The 14,349-nt window shown below is 42.1% G+C and overlaps 1 long non-coding RNA gene across 1 annotated transcript in view; it reads right to left on the bottom strand.

Moving 5' to 3' along the window:
* Positions 1-5,541, bottom strand: part of LOC117875639 — a 35,497-nt gene extending 29,956 nt beyond the window's left edge. The window contains exons 1-2 of the long non-coding RNA XR_004645310.1: positions 5,499-5,541; positions 3,678-3,741 (exon numbers count right to left, since the gene is read on the bottom strand). This is a non-coding gene — a long non-coding RNA (uncharacterized LOC117875639). The remainder of the gene's footprint in view (positions 1-3,677; positions 3,742-5,498) is intronic.
* Positions 5,542-14,349: the final 8,808 nt, after the last annotated feature.

Below are 14,349 nucleotides of genomic sequence, written 5' to 3'. Positions count from 1 at the left end.
ATTAGTTTTATTGAATCTCTTCCAACATGCTTTTGTTGATGCATCAGCTAATGAAAAAGAAGTGAAGTTAGCACTTATACAAAATGGCAATGCCAGAAATAAATGGAGTGTTTTGTATGGTATGTCACAGCTCATAAAGAGGGACAGCAATTGACATCATTATTAGCTTCTAACACAGTATAATGTCATGTGCTTGTGTGTGTGTGTGGGGGGGGTGTTTTAATCTTGGCCTACTGTACATTTCTATGACAGGCTATAGGTTGAGACACTATTGTAAAAATAGGCATAGACATTTTAAAATATTTTTTCATTAAAAACTGGACTGCAGTATCTAAAATAATTTAAAAATAAAGTATTTTTATTTTGTTTTCATAAATTCTTTTAAAAGATGTATATTTGGGAATATTTGAATAAAGAAAGTTTGTGGCCATTTCCTACAGAATGTCAAGGTCAAGTTATGGAGGAGTTGAGTGTAAATGAACTAATGAATACTAATTTCCAAACATTTTCCATTGAGCACCAGTAGTGATACGGGAATAAAACCATCAGCTAAGACATCAGCTTGAAGCCCAGGAGCGCTAAAGAGAAAAGTATATGCAGTTTTTAAACATGTCAGAAACCATTTCATAGCATTAGTGACCTCTGTGTCCACTTCATATTTAATCAAAGCAATACTAATTTTCAAAAACAAAACACAAAAATCCTAGTCTCTCTTTAGCTTTGATCTTATCCTTTTCTGTTCACTCAGGTGAATTAAGTATAAATAGATTAAATGGCAAAAATCTTCATTAATGAAGAGTTAAGTTTGCCTGGTGATAGTTTGTACCTTTCTGAAAATCAGGAAATACAGAATTAAGGTAAACATCGACGCAGCCTTAACTCTGTCCCCTTGGAGTTGGTAATACCTTCTGGCATGCACTCCAGCTATACTCATGACGTTAGGTATAGCTGTGTTGAATGATGGAGGAGTAAGTCAAAGCAGCTTGGGAGAGCTGTAATTGTGATGTGAGAAGACCCGGGGATTAGTTTGAGGAGTGTAACAGAGCTGTGTGTGTTATCAAAGGAAAGAGATGCATGGGTATCTTGAGGTTCCAGTCTGGATCATTTCAATAGCAACTTGTGTCAGTAGCAAAGCACTGGGATCTTCTTGCCATGAGTCAGTAGTGAGGTGGGACATGAGAGCAGTATGGATTTAATGATGGGTAGGGGAAAGCATAGGTGTTGGTGGTGTCCTTTGTGCATATGTGAAGGGTTGTAAAAAGGGTATGAAGTGGTTGTTAAAATTTACAAGTATGATATTCTGTCGGGTGAGTAGGGTCAGTGATTGAGTGGAGTGCAAGTGGAGGTAGCGCCTGTTCATTCCTGTGGAAAGGCAAAGTGGGAGTGTGAGTTATAGGCACATTGGGACATTGCTCGGAGGGCAGAGTTAAGGTTCTGTGGGTGTTTACCTTAACTCTTTATGTCCTGGTTTTCTGATGTTTGAGTTTTGCTTAATTCAATGTTCGGGACGAGCATAAGCTAGCATTGGGCAGTCTTAGCTCTGTGTTAAAGTGTTTTGCCATTAAATTTCCTAAACAGTACAAGAAATGTTTGTTGGTAGGAAGTATTTGAAGGCCTATATGTCAGATACCAGTCACCATTTAGCAGAAGTAGAAAAGCAACTCTTATAAAACACAAACCATTTGTTTTAAAAAAAAAAAACCCCACAACATTTGATTTGTCTTATATTTCTAGAACTATGCAGTGTTGTTACAACCATGTTATTTCTAGAACTAGGTAGCGCTGATATGTATGCCTTATATGTTTTAATAACAGGTCATGATGGTTTTGGGAGCTTATTTTCTAAGCTTTAGATTTAATGTATGAAAATTTTTAAAAGTGAATTTTTGTGATTGATGTAAATCTCAGAGAAAGCATGCAGTTTTCCAGTTTCTGCTTTTGCTTGGAGCTGTCTTAGAGCAACATCTAGTGGTAGACTGTATTTGCATCTTTAGTCAAAACTTCAAAAGGAGGTAAGCAAAATCAGAAGTGTTAGCATAAAAACTGACTGTTAAATGGTTTGCATATGCACACATAGAAAATAAGGAAATACACTAGCCCATTCTGAAGAATATTTTCATATCTTTACCTCTTATTCTTTATATTAAGGGTTTGATCCTTCAAGGCACTCTGCACCTTGGGCACTCTCGTATTGAACTCAGTGGAAGGTGAGGCTGTCCAGTCAATCTCACCTCTTGTGAAAGACTGATCCTTGCATAGGACTCTATTCTATTTTACCAAATAACTTAAAAAGATCAAACTTTCCTTGCCGTAGGATTCCTACCACAGTCGTGTTCCAAGAATTCAAGGGGGAAAAGTGTGCAGCTTCTTTTTCTGACCCAGCACCAGATTGATCTATTCACAAAGCCATCAACTATTGGTGCTTGATCTTGCAACCTTTATTTGTATGATTAATTCTTACTCGTCCATGTAGCCCCATTGATTTCAATGGGATTACGTGTTTGAGAAGTGTTGCACTGTCTGCCTCTTTGCATCCTACTCAGTTCTTTGACTTCATTTTCTCTCAGTAAATTCTTCAGCACATACATACCAGCACCAAAGAAAAACAGATTAACTATTCAAGTGATTGCTCCTGGTGCCGGGAAGAAAGAGAAAGAAAGAAAGAGTTTTCAATAGCGCTTTGATGGTGATGAGAGTCACATAAACACCTAGGTGGATTGATAGACCCTTTGCTGATGTGTGCAGCTTCACTGAATTCAACGGGACTGCTTATGATAGGCAAGCATGATTTGCCTCTTCTTGCAGTAATGTACTTCTGTGAGAGTAGCTGGAGTTGTAATGTAGGTTACATAGGTTAGCTCTAGGTAAATGGAAGATAGCAATGGAAACATTACAACATACTTCATTTACCTTATTAGTCTCTGCAATCAGCTGGCATTAATGCAATATTAAGTTTGAGAGAGAAAGCACTCAGTTTTAACCCTCTGTTTGACTTCTAAATGGTCAACTTTAACTCTGTCTCAACTATGCTTATGGTTTAAAATCTTATCTGTCAATATAATTATATAATCTTACATAAAGTTACATAGTACATAATGTCTTCAGACTTGGCTTTATTTGTAAATCTTATTGAAATGTACAAAGCAAGCTATGTTTGAATGGTGGCTGGAACTCAATATAGCTAACTCAAGGATAAAAGACTAGGCTAAATCAGCCTAATGTAGAATTGAATCTATGCGTCCGGGGTCATAACTATGTCAAACCTAATTTTTTTTTTTACCACAATGCCTCGCCCTCCAGAAATGCTTAGAAGCTCTTTTGATGTATGTCCCTTCTCTCTTTCTTTTCTATTTGCTTCTCTATCTGCAGAAAATACTTCTGCCACATTTCCTCTCTTCCTTACTGCCTCCTATTTCCTTCTCATTGTACATATCTAAGAATTTCCTTCCCCAGTCCAAACCTGGGGGAGAGGGAGAGATGCTTGTTCTTAATGTGCAGTGTTCCTATATTCTCTTCCATACTGAAAAGGAAACAATTCTAAGTCTTGTATATTTTCAAAGCACTGTCCAAACAGTAACAATTTTTTCCCTACAGCTCTCCTGTGAAGTGGGCTAGCAGATATTAACTCATTTTACACATGGTGAAACTACTAGCACAGAGAGAGTCCAGTGACTTACCTACAGTCTCACAACAAGTCAGAGTCAGGCCCCAGTTGAATTCACTGGTCCAGAACTTCTCAATCTGTGGAATATGACACAAAAGTGGGCTGTCAAGGGGTCACATGCCACTGGCTGAGAAACCAAAATAATAATAATCAGTAAAATCCCAGGACTCAGCAGAAGCCTATGAAGGGGAGGAAGGAGAAGCTTATTCCCTCTCTGCTCCTCCTTTTGTGTCCGTGCTCTGTCCCTGCCCTATGACAAAATCCAACCATCAGGCTACATGTCCTGAGTTTCCCCACCCCTGCAGTTCTAAATTCCAGGCATGGGAAAACACCACTCAAAGAGGCTACGCAGCTTTTTGAAGCTTCTTTAAGTGGTGCTTCCCTACAGCAGAATATTAGGTGGGCAGGGAGGGGAAACAAGGAAAGCATCTCTCTATCAGCTCACTGTCCCCCGCACCTCAGTAGCCAAAGTCAGCCACGCTTCCCCCCTGCCCTCAACTGCAATCCTTTGCTGCTTCCAAGCACTGTAGATTTGTGTGGGTCTCAGTAAGAAACCATAGATGGTTTTTGCATCCCATGAAAATCACACACCACATAGGTTTATAAGATTAGGATGGTAGAGTGGTCTAAGGTGCTATTTTGAGAACATAGCATCATGTGGTAGCATGGGTTTGAATTTCACTCCTGATGCTTTGTTAGCTTGTGAGGGGAGAAAGAGTCCAGTGGTTCAGGTGGGGCATACTACAGGATATTGGTTTTTTGTAATAGCACTACCCTGTTTCCCATTCAAGATTCCTCACCTCATAGACTCTAAGGTCAGAAGGGACCATTATGATCATCTAGTCTGACCTCCTGCATGATGCGGGCCACAAAAGCTGACCCACCCACTCCTGGAATAATTCTCTCCCTTGACTCAGCTGTTGAAGTCCCAAATCACGATTTAAATACTTCAAATCGCTGAGAATCCTCCAGCAAGCGACACCTGCCCCATGCTGCGGAGGAAGGCGAAAAACCTCCAGGGCCTCTGCCAATCTACCCTGGAGGAAAATTCCTTCCCAACCCCAAATATGGCGATCAGCTGAACCCCGAGCATGCGGGCAAGATTCTCTAGCCAGACCCTCTGGAAAAAGTTCTCTGTAGTAACTTTTAATATCCCATCATTGACCATTGTTACTAATTACCAGCGATGGCGCGTTATTGACCTATTGACTAAAATCACTTTATCCCATCAAACCATCCCCTCCATAAACTTATCAAGCTAAAATAGACCTAGTGAGTGCATTCACACACACAGCATCAGAGGTCTGACAACTGTTCCACATGTTTGTTGCGATTTGAACTGTCCACCTTACATACTACACCAAGTCAACAAATGAGACAGTTCAGATACGGAGTACCAGAAAGAAATCTATGGGATGGGTATCCCGGTGAAATAGATAAGCAAAGACATTCACTTTATTTGTAATGTTATTAGAATGTCTAACTAACTAATGTTTGTAACATGCTATGGCAGTGCAGCATGTTATTAAATCCAATGGGATATAAATAGAAATCAGGAGGAGTTGTTGGCTTTGAGCCCTATTTTATTTTGCCAGGCCATGTGTTTGCTCAGAAACCACAGAAGGACTTTTAAAAGTTCTTGCATATTTAAATCATGACAGTTTACTAATAAACTGAGTTCACATTTAGATAGTTGCATAGCACACTAAAGATTGAGGTTACCTCTGTTTCATACTGTGCATGTGCATTATGGTGCATTTATAAATAAGTACAATGTCTCTAATTTTATGACCATCTTTTCAAACAACTCAGCTGCTCGTTATGATCTACCTACATGGACAAGTGTAAAGGTTCCACTGGATTTGAGTCGTTTCCCTCCTCTCCCACCTACACAAAAGAGAAGAATTTATATTTATGAACAGGATTTTTCTTCATTCTGTTATAACAAACATAGCTGAAAGTATTCTGTTGAAACTAAAACATTTTGTTTGGCATGAAAAGTTTCAGTTTTGAAGGTGAATATTTCAGGAAGTAACAGATTTGTAAAAACAGGACTTCATAATGGAAACCGATCTGAAATCTCCTGACTACCTCTATAATTCAGATTGAAGCTGTGTTCAGCTATATCTGTACTTCAACATATACAGAGCCTAAGCATCTTTGGGACTTGAATTATTGGGTTTGACATATATTTTGCAGGAAGTTGTAAGCATATGGGTAAAAGTGCCCTGAGCTACTAGAGAACTTTGCATTTGAAAGTCTTCCTGTCAGGTGTTATATTACAATCCCTTCACCCCTTCCAATAAATTACCCTAAGGGGAAATTGTATTCTAATTGCCTGCAGGGTTCGACATCCAAGAGGATTTACTAGACTGCAATCTTAAAATTGTAGTACATAAGGCTAAAGTTTGTGCCATTCCCTATTCTTGTTATACTCATTGTCATTAGCTTAGGGTACATCTACACTACAGGGGGGAGTCTATTTAAGATACGCAAATTTAGCTACGTGAATAGCGTAGCTGAATTCGACGTATCGCAGCCGACTTACCCCGCTGTGAGGACGGCGGCAAAATCGACTTCTGCGGCTTTCTGTCGGCAGCGCTTACTCCCACCTCCGCTGGTGGAGTAAGAGCGCCGATTTGGGGATCGATTGTCGCATCCCAACGGGACGCGATAAATCGATCCCCGAGAGGTCGATTTCTACCCGCCGATTCAGACGGGTAGTGTAGACCTAGCCTTAGATTTGTGTGGTTCTAATTTCTGTTTTTGTCACAATCGCTGCCATGAGAATGAGATCTAAGAAGTTTAATGCCTCATAAGTTCTGTGAAAGCTGAGAATAACCTGGACTCCTCTAATCTCCTCAATGTCCTAAAGTTTCGTGGCTGGGTAATATTAATTAATATAATTTTCCCTTTTTGCAGCCCCAACAACCAGTATGGCCAGATAATCATAATCAAAATTCTAAGATCAGGGAAAGGTATTTTGCCTTGAAGAAGGAGAGATTGGCCACAGCTGGAGATGGGGCACCGGGAGTGGACCAGTGCTCTGAGGTGGCACATAGAATCCTCTTCTGAGATGCTTGGCTGGTGTGTGTTGCTCACATCCTCATGGTCATACTGATTGCCAGATTTGGAGTTGGGAAGGTATTTTTCCCCAATCAAATCAGAAGAGAGCTGGGGTGAGATGGGGGAAAAGGGGTTGTCTCTTTCCACTGCAGCATGGGGTGTGGTTCACCTGCTGGGATCATCTGAATATATCTCACCTAAACCAATTCCCTGTCATTGCAGTGGCCTCAGGCATTGGTCACCATATTCTCTCCTATTCTCTGTCTGTGGTACACAGTTTAGTCTCCTGAGGACTGCAATGCTTAAGGGTATATTTATACTGCCATCACTAGGTGTGATCAGGAGCAGCGCCAGGGTTTTTGCCGCCCTAGGTGGCAGCGCTCCTCCTCTAAGCATTCGGGTCCTTCCGTTCCGTGTCTTCGGGGCACTTCAGCGGCGGGTCCCGGAGTGAGTGAAGGACCCACCGCCAAATTTCTGCCGAAGACCCGGAGTGGAAGGACCCCCCGCTGCCGAATTTCTGCCGAGGGCAGCAAAATGCCGCCCCCCAAATCCTGCCGCCCTAGGTGACCGCCTAGGGTCGCCTAGTGGAAGCGCCGGCCCTGGGTGTGATTGCAGCCCATGTAGGTATTCCTAAACTAGCTTAAATCTAATTAGTTTGGGTACCAGAGCAGTGAAGCCGCAACAGCGCACACATCAGTGTGGGCTGTGCAAGCCCATCCAGAACTCTGGGTAATTATGTCAGCAGCTAGCCCACACTGAAGCCTGTGCTGGCGCGCTTTCACTACTCTGGTACCCAAACTGGATCGATTTAAGCTAGCTGGGGGGTATAGCTACACAAACTGCATTCACACCCCATGATTGCATTATAGGCAGACCCTTAGTCTAAGTGAAATGTAATAGTCTATGATATGCAGGCGGTCAAAGTGCATGATCTAATAATCCTTTCTGGCCCTAAACTTTATGAAACTTTTAACTACTCCTGGCCATATTTTGCCAATGCATTTTAATTTCTGTTCAAACAATGCTGGCACAATAGGACTCAGAATAAGACAAGGTATATTATTGATTTTTCAGTCAAAGATTGTGATGTGAAAAGCATTGTAGCAAGAGCAGAAGACACCATAACATGAACATTTTCTCAGCACAATACAGGAAATTGCATTGTATGGATAGTGGCAGTAATCATGTAGCACTCTATTCTTTAAAACATCATAAATGACCACTGATTTAATTCACTTAGAGTCCAGTGCTGACAGGTACTTAGCAACTCCTGGGAGGTGCTGGATGCTCTCTGAGAAGGGCATCTATTACAGGACTTTTAAGTGCCACATAATAAGACAAAACACAAAACATCATGTGTGTTAAGTATCAACAGAAAAAACCTCTCCTCTCTTCTCTGTATTACTACTTTTGACAAAAAAAATCAAGTAAAGCTTTCAAACTTAAAAGAATCCAAAACAGGAGCAACCACTTCAATGATCCTCAAGACAAACCAATCCACCAACAACTTCAGCCAAATGTAAATAAAACTAAAAGGAGGGGGCAGAGAAGAGATATCAGTCCCAAACAGCAAGGAAAAAAAATCAATGTAGTATAAATTATCTGAAACAGATGGGTTTTGCAGTACATCCAAAAGTAGCAACCACTCAAAGTGATTCCAGATTCATGATTCAATATGTTCTAGAGGATATTCTCACAGATAGCAAATCTACCTCTCTTTGTTGTACCGCTACTTCTTCTAATCTGAGTAAATTAATGAGAAGTAGAAAGCTCTGTCCCACTAATTTAGGGGTGCCATCCTGTAATAGAAAATTTATTTACACACTTACCTAAGGTTCCTTCCCCTGGATCGGGCTCTCCCGTGCTTGTCTGGTGGCACTGGCTGGACTGCAGTGGAGTCAAAACCAGGTCCTGTCTTGCCACACAGCTGGATCCCCCAATCACCTGACCCCTATTCGCCTCCTCCTCTTCCTCATTCACCTTCTCTTCCTTGTTAGTCATGGCAGGGCCCGGTGACTCAGGGTCCTTGGAGCTATCCATGGTGCTGTGCAGGATCGTGTAGGGGTCTCCACCAAGTATGGCATGCAGCTCATTGTAAAAGTGGCAGATCTGTGGCTCAGAATTTATTGTTGGTCTCCCTCGCCTGCTGGCACTCCTGCCGCAGTTCCTTGGCATTCACATGGCACCGCTGCCGGTCCCTGTCATACCCCTTCTCTTACCATCCCCCCAGGCAACCTACTTCTAGATGTCACCTTTTCTACTGCTGGTTTGGATCTGTGCCAGCACTGCCTCTTCTCCCCACAGGCCCAGGAGATCCAATATATCCTTTCTACTCCAGGCCGCCATGTGTCTGGAACATGTAGCCAGCACGGTCAGCTGCGCAGATGTGCACAACAAGGAAAGCAGATGGAAGTGTGCTCACCAAGATGGACACCAGAATAAGGCATTTCAAAAATGTACAGGGATTTTAAGAGGACACTTCCAATCTATATGGCCCCTGGGCAATGGAATTCACAACTGTGACTAGAGCAGTCAGTGTCGTGCATTGTGCAACAGCTGTTGGGCGATTGTTAGGGTCAACATAAGTAACTCAGTGTCTACACTCACTCCATATTGACCTCCATACATCAGTTGGGATTCAAATTTAAGTGTAGATACATGCATAACTAGGTTAACACAAAGCAGCTTATGTCAACCTAACTTTTTAGTGTAGACTAGGCTTTAGTGATCAAAAATGCTGGGTCAATGCTCCTAGCACTCTGTCACAAAACTCCAAGTGAATTTGCAGGGGATTATTCATTTTCAGCCCCTCAAAAACCACACTGCAAGGTTCAGTTCACAAACACCATTGCAAATCAAATCCTGCAGGTTTAGGAAAACTCTGTCCAAAAGGCAGGGACTCCTGCAGGTGTCCTTCAGGAAGTAATTTCATAGGTAAGGACCTGAAAGAATCTAGTCCACCACAACTGACCATATCATTAAAGAAAGAAGCAATCACGTAACTACTTCAGCCATGTTTTTCAGAAATAAAACTAGTGATATAGGGTGCTTCAAATGTTGAAGAGGCTCGATTTTCAGAAAGTGCTGAGCACTTACCCTCTGAAAACCAGGCCCCTTTAAGGTGTCTCAAATTGGACTCCCAAAAACTGAATATCTAAAATCACTAATCATTTCTGAAAATCTTGGCATTATGACCTCTACTAATACAGACTGTATAAACTATACTAAGATCTTGAACTGCATCTTTTGGAAAACTGACAGCCAGTGTAAATTATAGGGGACAATGTAACAATCAATTCCCTCACTCCCACTCTAAGGAATAACTGAGCAGCAGTATGCAAAGGATAACCCAATTACATGTTTGAAACATATTATAATAAGTTTCCTCACTAGGCACAGAGATTTTGGCATTAATGATAGGTATGTGATTTAGAGGAGAATATTCCACTAAACACCAGGGAGGGAGAGGAGTTATTTAAGTTAAGGACCAATGTTGACACAAGAACAAATGGATGTAAATAAGATCAATAAGCTTAGGCTTCAGATTAGACAAAGGTTTCTAACCATCAGAGGAGGGAATTTCTGGAACACTGCCCCAAAGGGAGTAATGGTGGGGAGGAAGGAGGGGGCAAAACACCTATCTTGTTTTAAAAGTGAGCTTGGTAAGTTCATGGAGGGGATGATAGCATGAGTTGCCTATAATGGCACATGGCCCATCTGCAACTGCTATTGGCAAATATTTCCAGTGGCCAAAGATGGGACCTTAACGGTGGAGGGCTCTGAATTACTAAAGAGAATTCTTTCTTAGGTGTCTGTTTGGTGGGACTTGCCCACATGCTCAGCTCTAACTGATTACCATATTTGGAGTCAGGAAGGAATTTTTCCCTGCCTGAGAATGGCAGAGACTGAAGGGGGGTTTCACCTTCCTCTGCAGCTTGGGACATGGGTCACTTGCTGGTTTCAACTAGCGTAAATGGTGAATTCTCTGTAACTTGAACGCTTTAAAAATCAAGATTTGAGGACTTCAGTAGCTCAGAGAGAGGTTATGGGCCTATGACAGGTGTGGGTGGGTGAGGTTCTGTGGCCTGCAATGTGCAGGATGTCAAACTAGAAGATCATGATGGTCCCTTCTAGCCTTGAAGTCTATGGGTATGTCTCCACAGCAAAGAAAAACCCACAGCTGGTCTGCACCACCCAACTCAGGCTCATGGAGCTCGGGCTAAGGGGCTGTTTCATTGCTGTGTAGTCTTCTGGGCCGGAGCTACCGACCAGACTTTGAGGACCCTGTGAGGTAGAAGGATCCCAGAGCTCAGGCTCCAGTCCGAGACCAGAAGTCTATACAGCAATAAAAGAGCCCCACAGCCAAGCCCCTCGAGCCCTAGTTGACTGGCGTGGGCCAGCCACAGGTGTTTAGTTGCTGTGTCAACATACCATGATTCTACTAAAGGTTTTAATTTTGAAGTCGCCATCTTATAGAGAACATAATAGAAATGACATGGTCTCATTTTCTAACTATAACTAGTTATTGATTATGTGGTACAGTTCTTAAATAGTTCATTATATGAAAGCTTCTTATTACTTCCAATATTATTCAAAAGCTCATAAAGTTATGCTAGCATTTAAAAGGCAGTGCCAAAATTCCTTTGTACTATTTATATATAGTTATATGAGGGATGCCTTATCTAGTTTGATCTGGCTATGCATGTTTAACAGCCTGAAACGGGTTTAGTATTCTCCATTTACAGAAACCCTAGTAAAATAGTGTAAAGTGACACTGAACAGGCCTGAAAGCCATCTATTCAATTCATACTCTAACAGCAATACTTTATAAAATGTAGAATTTCATCAGCTCCTGACTTGAAAAGATTGATTCGCTTGTCATGTTGAATAGACTCTAAAAGTAGTTTAAGGAACAATTGACCCTTAGCACAGTACCAGCAAAGTCTTCTGGGTATCCAGCTGAAGGCAGTTAAAGATTTCTGAGATAACTCAAATTGTCTCTGTTGTGAAAAAAAAACAGCAACACAGCTCACAACAGCCTGAAAAACCTCAGGAGGATTTTCATAATTAAGGCTAGGAAAGAAAGGCTTTGCTAAAACCTGCATTTACATGAATATAGCTAAGACTCTACTTGCTTCTTTTGGGCGAAAAAAAATCTATGCATCCTTCTTTTTGTATTATTTTCATTTGTATTTCCATTTTTAAATACAGCTCACCAAACTTAAACAACAGTGTGATTCTATATCTAGGACTTGGTTTGCGCCCATTGTCAACTGTTGGCATGCATTGTCAATCAAACACCTCAGTCTGGAGCTATCAAAAGAAAGACACACTAGAAGAAAGCAGTGACACTGGAAGGTTAGAAGTAAAATTATGAGACACGTAATAGGATTAAAATTCCCCAAGAGTGATATGTTTAAACACACACACACACACTCACACACACAGCTATTAATCATGTAGTGCTCCAAAGACTATCCACTGGTTTGGGTGCTGTGTGTCTCTGAGACCAACTTCCTTTTTGTATTTTAATCCTTGGATGCTGCAGCTAACAATCCTTGTATTTGCATAGCAAGGAATATGGCATTTCTCATCAGAAAGCCTTCCACTCTGTAATTCACTCCCCTTTAGTGTGAAAGAATCAGATTTTGCTGCGCTCCAGCCATACTGAAAGACCCGCTTGCCCAGACTCTCTCTAAGATGGTTATTTGAGTGGTACATGGAAGGAGGCCAGGCCCATTTGATGGCAGAATTATTTTGTTTCCTGACATATTATGTTATTGTTGTATTAATTGAATGTGAGACTAGAACGTGACAAGAGGTTCAGAGAATTAATTGAAGAACTAAATTAAATAAAAATATATATCAGGTTGGCCAAACCAGGGCTCGCGAGCCACATATGGCTCTTTTACAGTCAAAGTGAGGCTTGCAGAGCCCCACCCATTCACCCTCTACTAGACTGGGTGGGGGGAGCTTGGGACCTTTGCCTTGCACCAGGGTGGTGCGGTGGGAGCTTCTTCCCAGCAGGAGGTGGAGTTCAGAGCTTCAGTCCCACCGGGTGCACTTGCCAGGGGTTGGGGCTTCAGCAGGAGCAAGGCTGAAGCCCCAAGCCCCAGCAGGTACCTCCTGCTGGGCTTGAGTTGCCAGCTCTGGCAGGCATGCCCTGGCTCCCGAACTTCTGAAGTTTGTCGTATGCAGCTTAGAGGATCAGTAAGTTTGGCCACCCCTGGTATATATAGTAAGCAGAAATCAGAAAGCCATTCAACTTCACATATTATTACTTAGCATTATCCAATTACAGCAAGATGGTAATAGGTATGGGATTGAAAGAATTTTTAAAAAGGAGCCTTTCTTCTATAAATTTTGTTTAAGTGCCTTGTACATTTATGGGTACTCTGAAATAATCAGAATAGCATTCAGTAGGTTCTTTTAGACGGAATTCCTTAGACAGGGTTGCATTACTCTACTTCTCAGAGTATTAGGGGCCTGAAGTTTTCCCTTGACTTTAATAGGCTTTGAAATCAGGCTTTATTTAGGGAGTTTTTCTAATTGATTTTGGAGAGGGGGAGGGAGGGAAGCAGACACTGCCAACCACACCAGGTGGGAGAGCCTCGATGAGCCTCTGCAGATCCAGAACTGTGGTCATCTAGGAGATCTGTGTGGGCTACATATTTCTACACAAGTGACCCTTTAAGAAAGTTCCAGCATCCTTCAGGAAAAAGAGAAGAGACAGCAGCCATCATAGGTACTTGAACTAGGGGTGCTGCCACAACCCCTGGCTTGAACTGGTTTCCACCATATACAGGGTTTACAGTCTGGGTCAATGGCTCTCAGCTCCCTCACTATACAAGTTGTTCCAGCACCCCTGGCAGCCATTGATAACATCATCTGAAGGTTGGAGGAATAGACTAGCTGAACTGATCTCAGCCTCCCTAGAAGGAATTTGGCTTCCGTGGCCTTTCCCTTCTCTTAGCAACACCAGGAATTAGCACCTTCATAACCATGAGATCCCAGATGACATTAGCAGCTTTGGACTCAGGCATCAATTGACAGCTGAGGGCAGTGAAGGGAAGCAGATAATTGAGGCTATGTCTACACTATGCTTAGAGAGGCACCGCTGTACCTGTGCAGCTGCTCTATGCCTGCGGGAAAGAGGTCTCCCATCGCCATAATTAAAGCACCCCCAAGTGGTGGTAGCTATGTCGGTGGGAGATGCTCTCCTGCTGACATAGCGCTGTCCACACCAATGCTTTTGTTGGTGAAACTTATGTTGGGTGTGCTTTTTTCATACTCCGACCGACAAAAATTTTACCAACAAAAGTGCTAGTGTAGACAAACCCTGAGTATGGGTGTAGTTAAATTAATGACCACACCCCACAGTGACAAGATAACATAAGCTTCAGACCTGATCAATGACCTTTCTGCTCTTTGATACCGTACACACACAGGGTCACTCTTCACCCCAGGAGAAGAAATCTATTTGTGGAGCAGGGTTTCTCAGCCCCCACAAGGGTCATGACAGGCAATCGGGGGTTTGGGAGGCACTGAAAATTTTATTTCAATTGAAAACTTGCTTCCCCCACTCTTCACACACCCATACCTTTCAAGGTCAAGTATTC

Source organism: Trachemys scripta, chromosome 3, assembly GCF_013100865.1.
Source record: "Trachemys scripta elegans isolate TJP31775 chromosome 3, CAS_Tse_1.0, whole genome shotgun sequence".
NCBI classification, from domain to species: Eukaryota; Metazoa; Chordata; order Testudines; family Emydidae; genus Trachemys; species Trachemys scripta.
Note: the sequence above shows the minus strand (reverse complement) of the source record. Positions and strands in the feature narration are given on the sequence as shown.